At 40.5% G+C, this 20,333-nt stretch overlaps 1 long non-coding RNA gene and 3 other non-coding genes across 4 annotated transcripts; 3 read left to right on the forward strand and 1 right to left on the reverse strand.

The window, feature by feature from the left end:
- The first annotated feature begins 230 nt into the window (after positions 1-230).
- trnan-auu (transfer RNA asparagine (anticodon AUU)) lies at positions 231-304 on the forward strand. The gene has a single exon. It is a non-coding gene; the product is annotated as a tRNA-Asn (tRNA).
- A 1,446-nt stretch (positions 305-1,750) lies between these two features.
- Positions 1,751-1,822, forward strand: trnaw-cca (transfer RNA tryptophan (anticodon CCA)). The gene has a single exon. It is a non-coding gene; the product is annotated as a tRNA-Trp (tRNA).
- Positions 1,823-6,786: 4,964 nt separating this feature from the next.
- Positions 6,787-6,868, reverse strand: trnas-gcu (transfer RNA serine (anticodon GCU)). The gene has a single exon. It is a non-coding gene; the product is annotated as a tRNA-Ser (tRNA).
- Positions 6,869-16,505: 9,637 nt separating this feature from the next.
- LOC138242943 (uncharacterized) lies at positions 16,506-17,876 on the forward strand. The gene is made up of 3 exons (XR_011191822.1): positions 16,506-16,662; positions 16,816-16,950; positions 17,762-17,876. It is a non-coding gene; the product is annotated as an uncharacterized lncRNA (long non-coding RNA).
- The last annotated feature ends 2,457 nt before the right edge of the window (positions 17,877-20,333 follow it).

The raw sequence follows: 20,333 nt of genomic DNA on the forward strand, positions 1-20,333 counted from the left end.
TGCAGAAAGTACCATTTTGGACAACCGCATAGGGCTTGATTTAGTTTAATGCATTAATGCATTTCCTTTCTGCAACAACTTGTTTTTCAAGAAATTCATACAGCTTGTGAAAAATGAAATTTAATTCTTGGCTATCAGAGCAGTAGGAATATTGCCGACTGGCAAGAAAATGCAAGCAATGTTTATTTTCTTACCATAAAGGTGCGAATGGAGCAAAGCCTTTCTCATCAGTCTCTGTGGTGCAACCGGCAAGCGTGTTTGGCTATTAACTAAAAGGTTGGTGGTTCAAAACCACCCAGGGACGATCTTCTTCTTCTTCATCTTCTTATTATTATTTTCAATGTTAACACTGTCTCCACAAAAGCCGAAACTTTAACCCTCTTTATATTTGCCGAAAATGCGAGTCTTTTGCCTGTGTCCAACAACAGCACTTGAGACCAGGGAAGTCCAATAGTGATCAACACCGCAACTCCCCAGAAATCCAAATTCACCCATGGAAAAGTATCTTTGAAGGGCTGGCGGGAGATATCATTTATACTCCTGTTGTATCCTCTGCTAAAATACTTTAGAAATACAACGTGGATTTGTTTGAGAATTTGACAAGCATTGTTGCGTTAGCACTGTGAAGTTGGATGTTGATATTTTGATATATTTACCTTAATTTTAACATAAATGCTGTTCAATCTATGCTATACAATCAATCACAGGTATATTTTGAGTCTCGTACTGATCGTCCTGTGGATCCAAAAGAAAATTTTAAAGCTGATACACTTTCGATTGTAATTTGCATCTAGCTACAACGTCCCTGGAAAAGATATTTTATGAGTTGCGTGCAATCGGTATCTTTTACTTTAAGGATGGTAGTGGAAATAGCTTTAAAAATGTTTTCTAAAGAAGATTGTATTGCCAGGACCTGCCTTTAGCGCTCGGTAGCGATTACGCTGTTGATATAGATGGAGAAGAAATGTAAGATGAATTGATGATCTAAGATAAAATAGCCCTAACGCCTCCTGTAACAGTGTTTGTATTCATAGCAAGTAATATTCTTTTTCAAACCCGAACGTTGCTTTTGCATTAAGTGTTATGTAACCATTAGCAGTTTCGGTAGCTTCTGAAGAGCGCACTTTTCCAAACTGAAGCCTATAAGAACATTATTCAAGATGCACCATGGCCCAGAATCGTTCATCGGGACTAGGATTATCAATTGAAAGTACTCCAAAATAAAATATTTTTTATTTAAAATTAAAAGAGTAGGCAAGTATTAAAACAACACCATAACTTCTCGACTTCCAATCTCTTTCCTGGTTCAGGCCATGTCAAATGACATAATCAGTGGAGTCATGCCGAGTTTGTGAGTTTAAGCCTCACCTGGAGCAGCCTGGTTTTCTGTCTTCACAGGTAAACAGTGTTTTGTGTTATTTGCTAAATGGAGAGAGGATGCTGTGTTAATTGTTCTCCTCCTGGGAGAGGACAAGATGAGAAGTTCACGAGGCTGGTGGTAAACATCCTGTCCAGGAATATCGGGGCTGTAGGGGGTCAGATCTGTAGATGTAGTGAAGACATTAGTGGGGACGGTGTGTCTGCTCTCTGAGAAAGAGCCGGGCAGGAAGAATAATCTGTGGTCTGGGAAGAAGAGACCCTCGTTGGAATAGCGGCGCTCCTCACAGGAGAGAATGAAATCTTTTTTGAAAATCTTTTTCAGGAACGCTGATTGTTCTCTTTGGGTGAATTAAAAGCCCTTGTGGTGAGTGACCTCGTGGCGCAACGGTAGCGCGTCTGACTCCAGATCAGAAGGTTGCGTGTTCAAATCACGTCGAGGTCAGCTGATGTGTTTGTAGATGCTCCTGGTGCCGAACTTGGATTTTACACCACGCAGTTGCGTTTTATCTTTACACCACCTAGGTAATCTGAATGAAATAACAGAGCAGTACGGAACACCCAGTCAGGAGTTTATGCAGTGTTTCATCTTGAACACGACAAGAGAAAAGGCACACTGCACATCCGCGAAACATCACGTCCAACTTTAGAGACAGTGACATCAGAGAATGGAAGTTTCAGACCGCTTTTTTGTTACAGTTTCAAGCAAACCTGAAAGTTAGGGAGTGTTTGGTCACTTTTGTATGAAAAAGTGTCTGAAGCCTGTAATTATAATTTGTCCTTTTTTAATTGTAGTTGAAATCCACTCCCATGTACCAAGACCTACAGTATATTCATGTTTGCTTAAATGATTAATGCTATAGGACATTAGCTGGTGTTTTTTGTAACGATTTGCTATTTCATGCAGGAAAGAAAGGAAACCAGACCCAACGTTTGCTTTCAGGTGCGGTCTATTTACATAACGGACATCTATTTCTGAGGAGCCTGATTTAAATCACACAACCCCGGTAGAAGTCGAATCGACAATCTTATAAACCGAAATCAGACGCGTTATCTATTAAACCACTAGCCCGTCACATAACTGAATTGCGCTTTGGTGAGTTCAGCGCCGCTACTAGTACACCACCACATCTACAATTTGAGAGAAACGTGCTTTCTACATTTTTATCAGTTTTAAAAAATCATCACTTTTAAACAGACAAAGCATTTATGTGTCGCTCTGAATTTCTAATTGATTTAGAATTCAAAGAAAAAAGCGTTTTGTTCCACAACGGCGTGAAATGATCACGTCTTTCACTCTACTTCTCTCTTGTAGTAAAGCAGACCTTGCTAGGTGAGCATTTGCTCCGGTAAATTAGGTCACTTTTCACGTTAACTCACTTCTTCTAAACACAACATTTCCTGGTGCACGTTTTCTCCATGAAAAAAGACATTTAACCTTACATGGTTTCTCGTTTTTTTCCATCAAATAGTACAGAAAGAAGAAAGAAAGAAAGAAAGGAAAAGTGTCGTAAATGAACTCTGTCGTCTGTGGGAGATGTCAAGCGCACTGGACATGAAAAGTGCCCGATAAAAGCCATTTCCGTACGTTTCTCTTAGTGTCGGGGCTCCTATTGAATGTAAAGGAGGCAACGTGCTCAGCCAGCCGATTCAACGCTTACTGAACGCAGGTGTCTCAGAGCGGTGTGTCCAATCGGCAGTAAAAGAGGAGAATTCTGCCGGCGCCGTGGCTTAGTTGGTTAAAGCACCTGTCTAGATAACGGGAAATCCTGGCTCCAAATCCCAGCAGTCCATCGCCTGTGTTGCACTGGACACCCTGTAGATCATCAAAAAAAATATTGAGCTCCTTAGTAATGAAACTGCCGGATAAAAGCCATTTCACATCCTTTCTCAACTTGCTCAGCGAGCAGGCTCACCGCACACCGAACAAAGATGTGACAGAGTGGTGTGTCCACCTGGCTGTAAAAGGGAAGTAACCGGCGTTGTGGCTTAGTTAGTTAAAGCGCCTGTCTAGTAAATAGAAGATCGTAGGTTCAAAACCCAGCGGTGCCTTTTTTCCTGTCTTCTCGCACCGCTTATTGTTATAGACAACATGCTTCTGCATTATGTTTAAAGGAAGTGTTCATTTAGTTTTTGGCACAACTTGTTTTTCAAGAAATCCACACATTGCGAAAGATAAAGTGCTCATCTTTCTTATCAATGCAAAATAATTACTGCCAGCTGGCAAGAAAATGACAACGATTTGTTTTTACTTTAGCCAAAAATCTGTGAATGTAGAAGAATACGACATGTGTTAGTTTCTATGGCACACTCAGTCAGGGTGTCCTTCAGTTAAACACAATGTTGGTAGATCAAACGCACCCAGAGACACACTTCGAATTAATCCGATCTAAACATTACCTTCTCTAAATGTGATTGAGTTTCTATGCACGTCCTTAGCCATCTTGATGTTTGGAGAGATTTTCAACTTTTGACACGAGTCAAACTACAAGTAAATAGTTGAGTACCTATGTCAATATCACCGGGAATGTGAATATAAATGTTAACATCAATATTTCTGCTGTCTCCTGAGAAACACAAGTATAGAGTCAAAACACAATAAATAATGCTAAAAAATTATTCAGTTAACACCCAGATGTGACAAAACACATTTAAGACTTACATCCCCTTTAAATATGTATTTCCTTAAAATCAGTTCTCTTCCCTCCCCAGGATACCTGCAAATTCACTATAGATACATATTAAAAGCTGTGTGTAAGTCTTACATGTGTTCTGTCACATCTGGGTGTTACATTAATAGATGTGTTGTGTTATTTAATATGATTTGACTCCACGCTTGTGTTTCTCCAGAGACAGCAGAAATATTGGGGATTTGCGGCTACAGAAAATAATGTGAACTTTACAGGCAAAAATAAGGTTACGTTAAAGAAACAAAAAGTTATTGTCACCCTTTTCAACGTGATTTTTTAAGACATTTGTTCGGAATAGTATATCTTCTCGTGTCTGTGGCTGTTATCCTACAATAACGGTGGTGAAATAGCAGGAATGTGCGGAAAGAATCGGAGATAGAACAGAAGACCAGTCATCCAGTCGATAGTAAGGTTGTGTAGGACCTCACATACTACGATGTCAGTGTTGAGTAGTGTGGTTTAAAAGCTTTTTCACGAACCAGGAAGGAGTAGAAATCTACAGTCTTCTGATCCGTAATCAGACACGTTACAGATTGTGCCATTGGCGTTTGTATTGCATTCCCATCCAGCACCACATTGAGTTCAGAGCTGCTACTATTCATGTGTGTTGTACGTGTGTCTAGTTACTACGTCTTTCATTATGTCTGGTTTAAAATAATGTATCTTTAAAACAGACAAAGGGTTTATGAGTCAGCCTGAAATTCGCACACAAAGAATAAACAATATCAATTATGCTAGCAGCCGTATCACCCTGCAACTCACAACTAGCAACCCACTGAAGCTCAGCAGGTGTGAGCCTGGTCAGTACCTGGATGGGAGACCTCCTGGGAAAAACTAAGGTTGTTGCTGGAAGAGGTGTTAGTGGGACCAGCAGGGGGTGCTCACCTTGTGGTCCATGTGGGTCCTAATGCCCCATGATAGTGACGGGGACACTATACCGTAAACAGGCACCGTCCTTCGGATGAGATGTAAAACCGAGGTCCTGACTCTCTGTGGTCATTAAAAATCCCAGGGCATTTCTTGAAAAGAGTAGGGGTGTAACCCTGGTGTTCTGGCCAAATTCCCCATTGGCCCTTACCAATCATTGCCTCCTAATAATCCCCATCTATGAATTGGCTTCATTACTCTGCTCTCCTCCCCACTGATAGCTGATGTGTGGTGAGTGTTCTGGCTCACTATGGCTGCTGTCGCATCATCCAGGTGGATGCTGCATATTGGTGGTGTTGGAGGGGAGTCCCCATTACCTGTAAAGCGCTTTGAGTGGAGTGTCCAGAAAAGCGCTATATAAGTGTAAGCAATTATTAATTATTATTATTAATATCGCGTTTAAAAAGAATACAGAGATGCCGGCGATAGATAACGGGGCATCTTAAGTGCGCGCTATCACTGAACTAAACTCCCGATCGTTAAGTTTGTCAGCGGCTTTTTAATTGTGTTAGGAAGAGCAAACAGTCCACAGTGTACATTTTAAAGGTCTAAGCAAAACAATCAGATGTGAGGATTATCCAGAACAGGAGCCTTTACTTCTTTGTATACTGAGCTTTCGGGTGAACATCAAAGTAAAAGACAAATTAGCAATTTTCACTTTTTGATTAAGGAACAAGAAAACACCATCCTTCGAGCTGGATTCAAACCAGGGACATAAGAAATGCCCGCTGTTTTTGTCTACAGTCTTAAGATCTAGCAATTGAGCTATCAAGAGGTCGGAAAGTAAACGCTTTGTCACACATGTAGCCCAATGTAGTGTAGTGTTCCTCTATTTAAATCCGAGTTCGACGTCAAAATACTCACTCCCATAGTCTCGTTCAGAAGAAGAAATGGACCAGAGTTCTTATAAAACGTTTGAAGGGACATCAGTGCAGGCTGAAATTGACCCTTTTTCTATTGGGATCAGGATCATATAAAACCTTTCTTTTGGATTGAGAAGAGGATCATGGAGACACTCAAAATATCCCTGTCTTTGCTTCTTTCAAGAATGAATGGAGTATTGAGCTGCAAGCATCGGTTAAAATCAAAACTCTCTGCTACTGCAGTTGCTTGTTTGAGAGTTTCTTCAAATCTTTCAACTGAACGTTGATATCAAGGGATATTGACGGTAATATCATAGGGACTTTGGTTTTCTTTTGATCGAAAATTGTATTAAAATACAAGCCTCTTTCACAGTTGTATAATACTTTCCCTTGCATTCTCAGATAAAATTTCTAAATACCACAAAGTAACAACATATGGAATAGCATTTATTTTAAAATGTATTTTAAAACTGGCATTTATTTAGAGCTATATTTAGAGCTTAGTAAAGATAGCATTGCTAATATTGATGGAGTAGAAATGTAAGATGAATTGATAGCTTTTTCTGAACTAAAAAAGTCCTACAATGCCTCCTGTAACAGGTAAGGATTCATAGCAAGACATTGCTATTGCATTGCACATTTAGCAGATACGACCAGTTTCTGCTTCTGGTGAGTGCATCTTTTCCAAACTGAAATTAACAAGAACATTTTCAAGATGCGCCATGTCCCTAAATCATTCATCAGGACTACTATTAATATCAGGTGAAAGCAGTACAAAGCATCAATTTAACCTAAATATTAAGAGACTATATCTGTCAGCTACTGCTGTAAGCCATGTTCAGCCAACGCTAGAAATATTACTGCTCTACTACAGTAGCTAAAGAAAGCAAGTCCGACTTAGAAACAGATCACAAGTCGAAGACATAAACCGACAAGGATGGGATTCGAACCCACACGTGCAGAGCACAATGGATTAGCAGTCCATCGCCTTAACCACTCAGCCACCTCGTCACAAAATTTTCTCCCCCCCCGTGGGCATGATTTTGCTCGGCGACCAGGCTCAGCGCACATCGACCTCAGATGCCTCAGAGCGGTGTGTCCAAGCGGCTGTATAAGAATAGGTAATAGGTTTATTCCATGTTATTCCAATAGGTTTATTCCATGTTATTCCAATAGGTTTATTCCATTGAGGGTGGGTACCCACCTGTATAAGAATAGTGTTCTGCTGGTGCTGTGGTAAAGCTGGTTAAAACACCTGTTTCATAAAGAGGAAATCCTGGATCCGAATTCCAGCGGTACCTTTTTTCCCGTCTTGTTTTACAGAACATGTAATTTGGGACACTCAAAAAGGTCTTGATTTGGTTGAATGCGTTTATTCATTTCCTTTGCAGAACAACTTGTTTTTTTTAATCATATAGCTTGCGAAAGATGAAATGCGAGCGAATTGTTTTGTTCACCAAAAGTATGTAAATGAAAAAGGTGTAAGCATTTCTGTGGTGCAATTGGTTAGCATGTTCGGCTATTAACCCCAAAGTGGGTTTTTTGATCCCACCCAGGGACGCACTTCTTCCTATAGTAAACATTATCACTCCAAAAATTTATTTTTTCCGCAAAACCTGAACTATTTTGATATTTGCAGTAGTAAACAATTACTACCAGTACCAGAGTCAACATTACCGGGAATTTTCAATAATTAAAAACTCTCTTGCTTTTAACAGAGCGTTTCATAATTTCTAACTATGAAAATTATTTAAACTGCGACACTTATCATTCATCTTTTATATAGCATTTTAAGCGAATAGGTAATTAGATTGTTCATAAACCTAATTGCTTTTTCTACATAAACACAGTGTGATTGCTCTCTGAAAATGCTTTTTCTTTATATTTAGGCTCAGATTTCAACTATAGATCGTATTATTATAAACTTTCTTGGAAAAGTGTCTTTTATGTAAACCATTTTTGCTATTAATTCATTTAGGGCTAGAATACGTTCATTGTCTTCCAATCGAGTCGAGTTGACATTGGAAGCTTGCCACGCCCGGACTGTTACACCAACGCATTAGCATGTTAAAGCGATTTCATTGAGGAGCCTAGCTTTCTTAACTAGTAAGTACTGTACTTCCTACTTTGAAAATACCTGTGAAACCGGTTTAATTTGTCACAGCCAGCACTCCCGCAGAGAGGGGGGTTGTACTCGTTAATGTCTTAGCACAAAGCAGAAACTTCTTGTATTTTCCGATGACATACAAGTGGAAAGATTACAGATTTTTATCGTCTTTTTTTTGAACCAGGGAAAATCTGATCATGTTTCTCTATAACAATAATAAAAAACTTTCTTTTACATTATTTTACATATCCCGCTTCCACATCGCATGACTTTAATGAATATATTCTTTATTAATACTAAATAAATAATACTAAAAATACTACAGCAAAGAGGTCACTTGATTTTTGGAATAATTCCAAATAGCACAATGATCCACTGGCATCCCTGAAGTCTGTTTAGTCCATAATCTTCCAAATACAATCACTAAGCAATTATAAAAATTATACCATCCTATTTCTTTGTGATGTCATGTAAAAACTAAACCTATTTTTATAAGGCTTTTACTCAAAATATTTCCAAACACACAAAGCATTTGTGAAGTACTATAGTACAACATCAATCATTAAAGCTTAACCATAAAGTTTAGATTGCTGACTATGGACTAACTACATTAACTAACTGCAATGCAACAGTATACATTTTACAAGTAAGAATATCTGGTTGAATTCTTGCATTTGTAGCCAATTTAATGCGAGAGATTTTAAGTTTTAACAGAAGAAAACTACGAATATGAAAACAGCCATAACAACAAAAATTACTGTGCAAATATCAAAAGGCTACTTCAGTAATGAAATAATAATCACAGTAGAAACCAGACACTGTTTACACCATATTGTTAAGAAAGACTCAAGACAGAAATGTTCATGTACAGCTGGAAAAAACAACTTCTAAAACAACAGTGAAGGCTGCAACATTACGCCCATGCTTTTCCACACTTGTAAGGATAACCTTAAAACTTAGGCTGTTGAATCCAATCAATTAAAGCTGGAGTTCTGCAGGTTGTACAGGCTTAAAAGGTAGATCGGTAGTTTATCTGCAATATAGTCCAGTATTTTAGGTGTTTCTTGGTTTAATTTTCCTGCTTATTAATGCTTACTTTCCTACATTTCCAATGCAGTTCACTATCATTATACACAAAAGCCAAACCATAGACTTTGAAGCTAGCAGACTTCAAGAAAACACCTGTTGGTGTTAAATGGTGAGGTTTTATTATAATCTAGGGTATGAAAACAAACTAGCTACATTTTTAACACACTTTATAATACACCACTTTTTTGTTGTATCCCAAGTGATTTGAAGCATTTCTGTTTTAATTGAACTTCTACATTTCTCCAATGTTTAGGAGGATATCGCCATAATAAGGGCATGCTTGTCATATGCTAAAAGAATAGCTTATAACAGGGAATGCAAAGTCTGTTTTTTTTAAAAAGCTCCTTTAAAGCCTGTGCCCCAGAAGGTCAATTTATGTTGAGCTGTGAAAGTGCTTTACAGTAAAAACCTTGTGTAAATGGTTAAAAGCAATGATCCAGGGACCAAAGGTGATTCAGGAGCCTAGAACCAATATCTGTGTGCTCGGTGCAGTCACATGTTGAAATTTGTTCCCCGTTTTTGAAAAAGTCCCACTGTATGCTGTTCCTTTTATTTACAATAAGAATCTAGGAACCTCTAGGAGACATCAACTGCAAAGTGACATGACTGAGAGCCTCTTGAGTCCTGCAGATACAGGGTACCTCATAATTTTAATTAAATCAAATGTGTACTGTACGTGTAAAACTGAAGCTGACCTAACGATCATCCCCTTTTCTGCAGAGCGTGTTTAATTGTACTGTTTCAGCACATCAGTTTTTTTCCCCCACAAACTCTCCAGAGGAGCTATAAATATTTTAAATAAATACACACAGTATTGCTCATAAGGTCTGCTATTTGAGGTCCAGTTATTTAGATGCATACATCTTTTTTTATCTCAGCTTTTCAGCTGAGATACACAGATCATACATAAACAATGCAGTAAAAAAAATTAATCATTAGGTATAACAGTTTCCCTTTAGGCCTCTGAAAACACCACCTTCTACCTTGTGAATACCAGTACCTCCTAATTGTCTAAAGGCTTTATTTCTTAAGAGCATGACATTAAAAACTGCTAAACATTACAGCTGCATGTTTGCTTGCAGCATTCCAATACCTCTCAAGCAGTGAAAACAAATAACCTGCTGCAAAGCTGCTTATTATGGAGAAAAAAATCTCAGTTACATTCCCAGATCATAATCATTAGCTTTCCCAGCTGCAAATAACTACAGGTGCAAAGAGACAATGTTCAGACACTCAAAATAACCAGCTTTTTTTGGTAGAAAATATGATGATTAATATTACTAAGTAATATTCTTTAGTATAAAAGTTTTTTTTATAATTGTTATAGAGAAACATGATCAGATTTTCCCTGGTACAGAAAAAAGACGATTAAAATCTGTAATCTTTCCACTTGTATGTCATCGGAAAATACAAGAAGTTTCTGCTTTGTGCTAAGACATTAACGAGTACAACCCCCCTCTCTGCGGGAGTGCTGGCTGTGACAAATTAAACCGGTTTCACAGGTATTTTCAAAGTAGGAAGTACAGTACTGACTAGTTAAGAAAGCTAGGCTCCTCAATGAAATCGCTTTAACATGCTAATGCGTTGGTGTAACAGTCCGGGCGTGGCAAGCTTCCAATGTCAACTCAACTCGATTGGAAGACAATGAACGTATTCTAGCCCTAAATGAATTAATAGCAAACATGGTTTACATAAAAGACACTTTTCCAAGAAAGTTTATAATAATACGATCAATAGTTGAAATCTGAGCCTAAATATAAAGAAAAAGCATTTTCAGAGAGCAATCACTGTGTTTATGTAGAAAAAGCGATTAGGTTTATGAGCAATCTAATTACCTATTCGCTTAAAACGCTATATAAAATAAAGTTTATTTAAAGATGAATGATAAGTGTCACAGTTTAAATAATTTTCGTAGTTAGAAATTATGAAATGCTCTGTTAAAAGCAAGAGAGTTTTTATGTCCGTTGCAGTAAAAGAAGATGCCTGAAAAAGTAGGGCTTGGACAGATTCCAAGTGCATTTTTGCAATTTACGTTGCATTGTCCAATGTGCTGCTGTAATACAGTTTAAAATACAGTAAGTCTAAACTGTATCAGCTTTATTTATGGGTTGCAATTTAGAAAAAGTCAAAAACCGCACTCAAAATGCAATTTAGAGCTTTCTGGCAAGAGGAGACACCCAAATTAATAATGTAACATGCCACTGTTTGTGCATGAACAAAGTGATACTGCAATTTTCCTTAGATACGCGATTAAAAAAAATAATTTTTTTGAAACCCCGGCGGAACACATTCCATAAGAATCAACGCTTTTATATATCGCCTTTAAACACATATATTTAAACACGTGTTTACGATTTAAATCAAAACGCGATTCAAATCAATATATATGTTTATTTTGTAACGCATAGGTGACTATTCATTGTTATTAAAAACACTTAATTTCAATCATGTTGTGATATTTAGAAATATAAATTTGTTTGGTGCGAGTGAGGTTTTATTTAATCTCTGACCAAGGGAAAGGTTTCATTTTTTTAAAGAGATGTTTGTTAAAGCAATAAGCCAGAGTTCTAGTGGGATTCAATCACAGACCATGTGACATGGGAATCAGCAACCTAACCCACAGCGCCAACGGCAAGGTCACATGCAGAGTGCTGAAAAAGCACTACAGAAACATTATCGACAGACAATGTACAGCGTGTACTATTCTTGTGTTGCGGTACATGAATATAATTATATCGTTATTAATTTCTGTAGATACGCGATTCCATATTATATTCCCTTTTAATCAAATTCTAAAAGTATGCTTGTTGACTCCGGTATCTCTTTAGTTAAAGACTTCGATGCTTAAAATGTTTAGGGAGAAATGGAATACTGGTGTGTATTTTTTCTTTAAAGTACCAAGACCAGCCATATACTGTATGTTTATGTTCCAAAATGAATATTGTTTATGGCCTTCATAGCGTTACAGTATGCTCCTATTATTTTTATGCTCAGCTACTAAGATTTCCTTCAGTGGTAAAATTCCATATGAATATTCAATACTACAACGGGCACAGTAAAGACGTTTACTGTAAATCTTTCTACGACAGACCAATGGACCACGAGTGCCCCTGTCGGTCAACCAATCACATACCGCGGTACCGCGCGTCATCGAGCGTCACAATGTACAACGCCGTAGACAATTACCTCCGGTACGTGTGTGTACCGCACACTTTGAATGGCTGCATCTGTATGTGTGTATTAATGATGATAGCACTACTGAATACTAGTATTCATGTGAGAATAAGTGATAATAGAGCTACTTTTAATTTTGGTTTTAATTCTAGTATTCATGTTAATATTAGTGATAATCATAGTGTTAGTGTCAGAATATTAAGACTCATTGTCATGTTATTTCTTTTGATAGTATTATTGTTATTATTGGTATTATTAGTGTACTGCTAAGTTTGTGTTATTGTTAGTAATAATGATACTGTAAGCCTTAATTGCAGTGTTACTGTTGTATTATTGGCCGTATTTGTGTGTTAGTTATAGTGTAACTGTAGGTAAGAGTGTAGGTAAGGCCCCGGCTGCCCTGTGGTGGCTCGGGGAGGGCCTGTGGGTCGAACTGGAGGGGCTACTCTAGGTTGAGGAGAGCCGGGTGCGGCCCAGGGCTCAGAATGCGATGTCTTCCATCCAGCTTGACTGCCTGGAGTTGTACGATGAAGTCCTGGCCAAGTTTGGATTGGAGGCAGCATATGTGGGATTAGTGAGTCACTGAAACCCCTCCCCTTGTCCAGCTTACACTGTGGTATCGGGGCGGTACAGGGGCTGGGGCGACTCTCCTGACCCCCTCAGCTTTCCAAGATACCTGCGTCACCCCACTCAACCTGGAAATCTCCCAGATCCAAGGGGAGAGAGACAGGAGCTGGGCTGGGACACCAGCCTGCTGTTATTTCAAGTGGGTGGCTGAAAAACACACCGCTTACAGATCACCACTAGGGGGCATCATAGAGTGGGTGGTGAGACTCTTGGTCATCGATGGCAACAGTGGGGTTACTCCCCCTCTCTCTAATGGCTCTATTAACAGTGGGGTGTCTCTCTCTCTCTCTCTATTGGCTCTATTAACAGTGGGGTGACCCCCACCTCCCCCTCTCTTTTGGCTTTAGAGATACCACAGTTCCACCCCTAGGCTGCATCTCCTGTCTGGCGCTGTGGAGGTATGATGATGATGATTCACTGTCTTTGTTCTCTCTCTTTGGTACAAGAGTTGGTACTGAGTTAGTGAAGTTTAACAGAGGATATGATAAGAAATTTTACCAAATCCCAAAATTAAAACAGTGAAGACAACAGGCAACACAACGAGAGCTCTGATAATGGAGGTTTGGTTTGACGGCAGCAGACATGGTCAGGACATCTTGCCTGATTCTCTCTCCCCATTTTCTTAGGATTTTCCCTTCCAGGGCACAGGAATCATGAAGCAGGATGACTAGGAGGAGGCGAAGGATACACTGAAGTCTTACTTCGAAAACACGAAGGTCAGGTGTCACTTCCCTGAGGTGGACAAGTGCTTCTGCAGCAGTCTGCAGCAGATCTCGACCTCATCCTGCAGAACAACCTGGGAGTCCCTGTAGCTGAGGTCTGTGAATAGCAGGTTAATTTTTTCTCTTTGTAGTAGTCTTAGGACAGTCTGACTTGTTGTGGGACTCAGCAGGAACAGAAAGGTCTTCTGTGTGTCTTCAGTCTCCACAGCCAAGGAGACGCACGATCCAGATGGGCGAGGCTGTTAAAGAAAACAAGATGTTCATCCCTCCCTCTCCTGGACCTCGGCGCCCCTGGGCCCTCCCTCCTCAATCATCTGAGCTCAGAGAAACCCCTGGTGACTGTGCCATGCCGCCCCCATCAACCCCTGGAGGAGCCCCCTCCTTTGAGGAACTTCAGAGTTCCTGAGACTCAGAGACAGGTGAGAAGTGAACAGAACCTCTGTCCTTGTGTGGCGTCACCTGTACAGGCTTTTATTGGACACACTGTATAAACTCATCTGGACAGACTCTTACTAGATACACTGTATAGTCTCATCTGGACAGACTCTTATTGGACACACTGTATAGAAGGAGATGGAACAGAAGCAGGAGGTGGAGAAGAGGAGATGGGAAGTGGAGAAAAAGAACAGTTGTACAGTTGTTCTCTCAAGAATATAAATACTCTACAACAAATACATGAGCTCTATCAATAATACAGATAAGATAATATATCAATAATATCAATCTTCTGTAAGATCAAAATAGACTAGATGAGAAATTGAAATTGAGATTTTTTCCTGAGTGTACATGGTTTACTTGTTTATAGTGTGTAAACATTTCTATGAAGAAAGAAGCTGGTCCCACCCTGAGCATGACAATAATGATTCAAAATCCAAACCCACAAGTCTATTAAGTACCCAACTCGTAAAAACACAGAATACCCTCATATCAAGCTTCACTAACATTTTTTATTATTTTGTTTATAACTACAAAGCAGATGGAGCCACCCCTTAATTGATTCAAACACCAGATTTGTTAAAATTCCACATACCTATTTATATTTATTTCTAACAGCACCGGAGAAGCTGATGTCAAAAACAGTTATTTTACAAACCAGAAACATTTTAAAAAGGACAAAGGAACACAAGGAGCCCACAGTTTCTGGTACTTCAAGTTTGAAAAACCGGATTGATTAACCAGCACACAAATGGATAAACTCCCCACTTGATTGACAGCAGGCTGTGATTCGGTGAAAACTACCAAGAATGAGAGCGGAGACTATGATTGGACAATTCTTTGTAAATAATTGGGAGCCATACAGGCTTTGATTGGCTAAGGCTACCAAAAATGAACTGAGACCCAGGGCTGCAAGTGTATTATGTGGGAAGATTTTCATCAGGTGTATCTGTGTTCAAGTCCTGGTGTGAATATGTTGAATGCAGGTGTGGCCTTCTGTTTAGACTCTGCAGCGCTCTGGTTGTCAGCTAGCTCTCTAGGAAGAACGGCATAGAGACAGGAACTACAATTTGCCTGCATTATGCACAGAATGACTACGTTGGTCTAGCAGTTAGGATTCCTGGTTTTCACCCAGGTGGCCCGGGTTCGGCTCCCAGTATAAGAATGCCTCTCTGTTGCCTTTTGGTTTCCAAATGAGCAGCTCAGTTTAGAAAAGAGCAGTGTAGAGCACCGTGAGGTCTGCAAAAACGTGTAATAATAGCGATCACTTGTTTCAGCCAGATTTTGTACTGAAGCCCTTAAATTTTGCCAGGTGGGAAGGGGTAACTTGTATAAAGTATTGAACTTCAAGAAATTTACTCGTCAAGGTAATATTTTTCCACATTGTAGCCATTTCTCCACTTCTGTACCCTGACTTTCTCTATTGCTAGAGAGCTGTAGAATCTGGAGTCACTTATCCAGCTCTGGGAACAGTGTCTAGATGACAGGTTTCTGACAGAGGCCAGCAGGTTTTGTGCCAAAATATCTTGATATTTGGAGCTAGTCATTATCCTATGTATTTTGACTAGAGCCCCTGTCCCAGCTGAAGAAAAGCATCCCCAAAGCATGATGCTTCCACCACCAAGTGGTGTGTGATGATGGGCTGTGTTGCACCAAACATATCTTTTAAACTTAAGGCCAAAAGGCTCACCCTTTGTCTTATAAGACCATAAGACATTTTTTAGGGTGACTGAATGCATTTTATTGCAAAATTTAGATTTATTTTTTTGTGAAAAATGGCTTCTGTCTTGCCTCCTACCCCATAGCCCAGACGTGCAGAATATGGGAGATTGTTGTCACATGCAAGGAGTGACCAATACCCACCAAAAAGTCCTGCAGCTCTGTAGGCCTCTGTAGCTTTCTGTAGGCCTCTTGGTAGCTTCCCTAATACGTTTTCTCCTTGTCTCATCATTAACTTTGGAGGGTTGTCCTGATCTTGTCAATGTCCCTGTGGTGCCACATTTGATGATAATCTTCACAGGGCTCCATGGTACATCCAATGCCTTTGATATTCTTTTATACCCCTCTCCAGATCAGTACCTTTCAACAATAAGATCCCTTATATTTTTAATCACCTCCTTGAGGACCATGGCTATCCCAGTAGACTTCAACCACGAAAGTTACAAGGAAGTCCTACAAGAACAGCTGATTTTTATTTGGGGTTAATCATAATCACTTTCATTAATGGCAGGTGTATGCTACTTAACTTTGGACATGATTTTGAATGTGATTGGTTAACTCTGAACACAGCTACAGCCCCCATTATAAAAGGGTGTGCACACTTATGCAACCAGAGTGTTGTAGGTGTCACGCCCTCTGCAGCCAGAGGGTGCTCCTTCTCTGTCCTGTCTCTCATTTCCAGTTATTTGTTGTCCTTCCGGTATTTCTCTCTCTCTGGGGCTATATATTTCCGGGTCTTGCACTCTGACCTGGCTCAACATTGATGTTCAGATGTCCTGAGACCCATCTAGCACCAGGTCGTCCCACGTCCGCTACCTGAGGGCATTGGTTTCTATACGGCACTCCTGAACTCTTTGCACGAATGAGCCCGGGCTAACTCCCCGTTCCGCTGCTACGCATATGGGTCTTTTCCCACTCTCCTGCTCTCCACGGTTAGTCCCTTTGGACGTCTGTGACAGTAGGTTTTTTTAATTTCAATGATTTTTCCTAATAATTATCTGTTTTCTCTTGAATTTTGTTGGTTGCAAGGTCACATTAAAGATGGAAAAATGTCTGACATGATTTATCTTGATTTCTGGTAACAGTACACAACAAGCAGTAAGCAGCTCGCATAGCTTTCAAGTCAGTGCGGAGTCCAGAGGGAGGCTTCACTCGCTGAATGATGTCTCAAGAAACCCCGGTTGAGATTCAACAGGTGTCTAATAATCACGTTCAAAAAGGTGCCGAAAAGTTTCTTTTTTAACATAACCTTACATTTACCCATACAGTACAATGTATTTTCTGTACCCTCAAATCCCCAATGTTACTACTTTCTCCTGAGAAACACAAGTATAGAGTGAAATCATAATAAATTATACAACAAATCTATTCAAACGCCCAGATATGACAGAACACATTTAAGACTTTCACCTCTTTAAATATGTATTTCCTTAATTTCAGTTCTCTTCCCTCCCCAGAATACGGGAAAATTCACTATCGCATATTAAAGGCTGTACAGTACGTACTCAATTGTTTAATAAAAACAATCACATTTCCTGCAAATATCAAGTGGGTTAAGGTTTTGCTAAGAAATCCAATTAAGTAGAGATGAGATTGAGATTAAGTAGAGATTCTTTATACCACCTCCTTAATACTTTTCACTGAGATGCCTTATGTAGCAGAGAGGTCATTAAAGAGATTAAGGATGTGTAATATTTCTGCTTTTACATGAAATATATTCAGCTACAGTAGACTTATTTAAAATCCAAGACTTACAAGAATCTATTACAGACAGAGATTAAGTGTCTCTAACTTGATTTTCCGAAGTTATTGACTAAGAGGATTTATAATTACTGTTTGGAATGTTTGAGCATTTGTTATTTACTTAGAGGTTGAGTGTTACAATGTGTAAATGAAGGTAAAATAAATTCTGATATAACATGTATAAAAGAGTAACATAAAGTATGAATACAATATCAAGAAATAAATATCTGATGCTTTTTAAATGTTCCAATATCTAATAATTGAACTGGTTCCTCAATGTCAATTTAGGGTACCACAGGGATCAGTGCTGGGGCCAATATTGTTCTCTCTGTACATGCTGCTGCTAGGTAGGATAATACAAAAACATAATATTAACTTTTATTCATATGCTGATGACACTCAAATAAACATTTTGTTTACACCTAACGACAACTCGTCTATTATCACTTTATTTAATTGCATTAATGAAGTAAAGACTTGGATGTGTGAAAACATTTTGTTACTCTACTCTGATAAAACAGGTTCTGTTGTTTGGTGGCTACAATACTGATAGGACTACTATAACTTCAGCACTTAACTCAGTGGATTCAAAAATTTGCCTCAAAGACTCAGCGCGTAACCATATTAGACACAAGGCTCTCGTTTAACTCTCATGTTAAAAGAGTATCAAAACATGCTTCCTACTGTTAAGAAAAATTGCAACACTAAGGCAGTTTCCACTCAAGACACAGAGAAATTAATGCATGCTCTTGCATACAGCAGGTTAGACTACTGCAATGCCCCACTATCAGGTAGTAAAGACCTTTAGAGACCGCTGTGTATAAGCCCCACATAAGTGATGTGAACAAACAGCGTTTTACAAAGGAGCTGCTTTGGAGTCGACAAAGCTCATCTTGGTCTCTCTGCACAGCCAAATTTCAAGTAATCAGCTCCGTGTACAGAAGGAAAGTGCATTTGGTACAAAATGCCATGAAACACCAGAAATACATTGAGAAAAGATGGCCTGTCGCTAGGGACCTTTATGCAGTTGAGAAGCATGCGAAAAAAGGTGGCTTGTTTCCGGGAAACCTTTCGTTAGGCAAACATGATAACCACTACAGTATGGAAAGCTGCAGGCACTACTGCTGCTGCTGGTGACTCTTGTTGTGAATGCAAGGAGCTGCATCTCCAACATCCCTTACTTCCACTCGATAATCTACTGGACACACCTGCCCCTCACAGAGTCAGTGGAAAGACCCCCGAGTGGGAGTAACGGAAGGCAAAAGAGATAGGGGTCTTTCTCTTCTTCTCACAAGCCATGGGACACAACAGACATACAGAAGGTGCTGCAGCACCATTTTCATAAAATGCAGTTATGTTGGATGAAATTGTCGAGCTGCTTCAACCTCTGGGGCAGGAAAGGCAGCTTCAGACATGCCCACAGCCACGCCGGATCAAAGTGGGGAAAGATTTTTCCCCAAACCACCTCCAAGACCGGTGCCCTGAACTGCTTTGCCACAATCAGCCTGTGGAACACGCTGGTGGTGCACCCCAGGAGGCTCACCCCATGGTCCCCCCACTTCACTGTCATCTCCCTGAGCCATGCACCGGTCACAGCTTCTCCAGCCAGCTGTCCAGGAGGCTGAGCTTGAGCTGCTCAAAGTCCTGGCGCATCTAACTGCCAGACAGCTCATCGTCAACCTCCCGCACAGTGTCGACAATAGCTTGAGCAGGTAGAAAGCCATCCTTTATTTCGTAAAGAAGATCCCTGAACTTAGACAATTCAGCCTCATAGAAACATCTACGCCATCGAGACCTGAGCCGGGTGGTTGAGGAACAGAGGCTGCTCAAGCAGCGGGGCTCTCATCTTCGGCATGTAGGAGACATGAACTCCCCCGATGCCAGCAAGACTTCCCTGTAAAAGTGGGGCAGATGTTCCGCCAGCCCCAGAGTCAGCCTCATCAGGAGAGCCTCCCACCCCACACCCCTGCAGGTCTTGAGGTGACATCCCATACAGATGCTATGATTATCCGTGTTAAGGACGCTCTTCATTTTTAGGCCGATATCAGACAGCCCCAGCCCACCCATGGAGACTTCTCCAATAAGGGTGTCGTAGGCAACCCGTGGAGGGTCCCCCCTCCAAACAAAGCCCACCACCAGCTGTTGAATCTCTCTCTCAATCCTCTAGGGAAGAGGCATCACAGATAGAAGGTACCACAAGAGGCACAGGGACAGGCACAGTATTTTAACCAATAAGACCCTTCCCTTCGAGGTCAGGGACTTGCATCTCCACCTGCCAAGTCTGACCCTCATCTTAACAAGCTTCTCCTTCCACAGCAGGAGCTCAGTGGCCTACTCTTCAATACCAATATAGACTGCGAGGACCTTAAGGTGACCCGTCAACACCTTGAAGGGGTATCCAAGGAGCGGGGCAGTGTCTGCCCTCCCCACCGGCATGATCTCAGACTTCTCCAGGTTTACCCTGGTGCCCGAGGCGGTGCAGGCCAATGGTGTCGTTGGCATATTAATAGATCAGTGAGGTGGCAGCGCCCCCAGGCAAGGCAACCCTGTGCACCCCTTCCTTCCTGAGAATCGCCAGGCCCAAGGGCTCAGCCACTGAGGAGTAGAGCAGGGCAGACAGAGGGCAACCCTTTCTTTTAGTGTCTTCTCCTGTCTTTTCCTTGCTGTATTACTGTCCCTTTCCCTCATGTGAAGATGGATCCACAGCCGAAACCCTGCTTGTTTCACCCTGATTGTGCAGCGTCATTCTGTGTGAGGAGAGCAACTCACACTGCTCCGGTGGCACAATAGGTCAGCGTACTTATACAGCAGAGTCATGTTGAGATTGTGAGTTCCAGCATCATCTGGAGCACCATCGATT

Source organism: Lepisosteus oculatus, chromosome 14, assembly GCF_040954835.1.
Source record: "Lepisosteus oculatus isolate fLepOcu1 chromosome 14, fLepOcu1.hap2, whole genome shotgun sequence".
Lineage (NCBI taxonomy): Eukaryota > Metazoa > Chordata > Actinopteri > Semionotiformes > Lepisosteidae > Lepisosteus > Lepisosteus oculatus.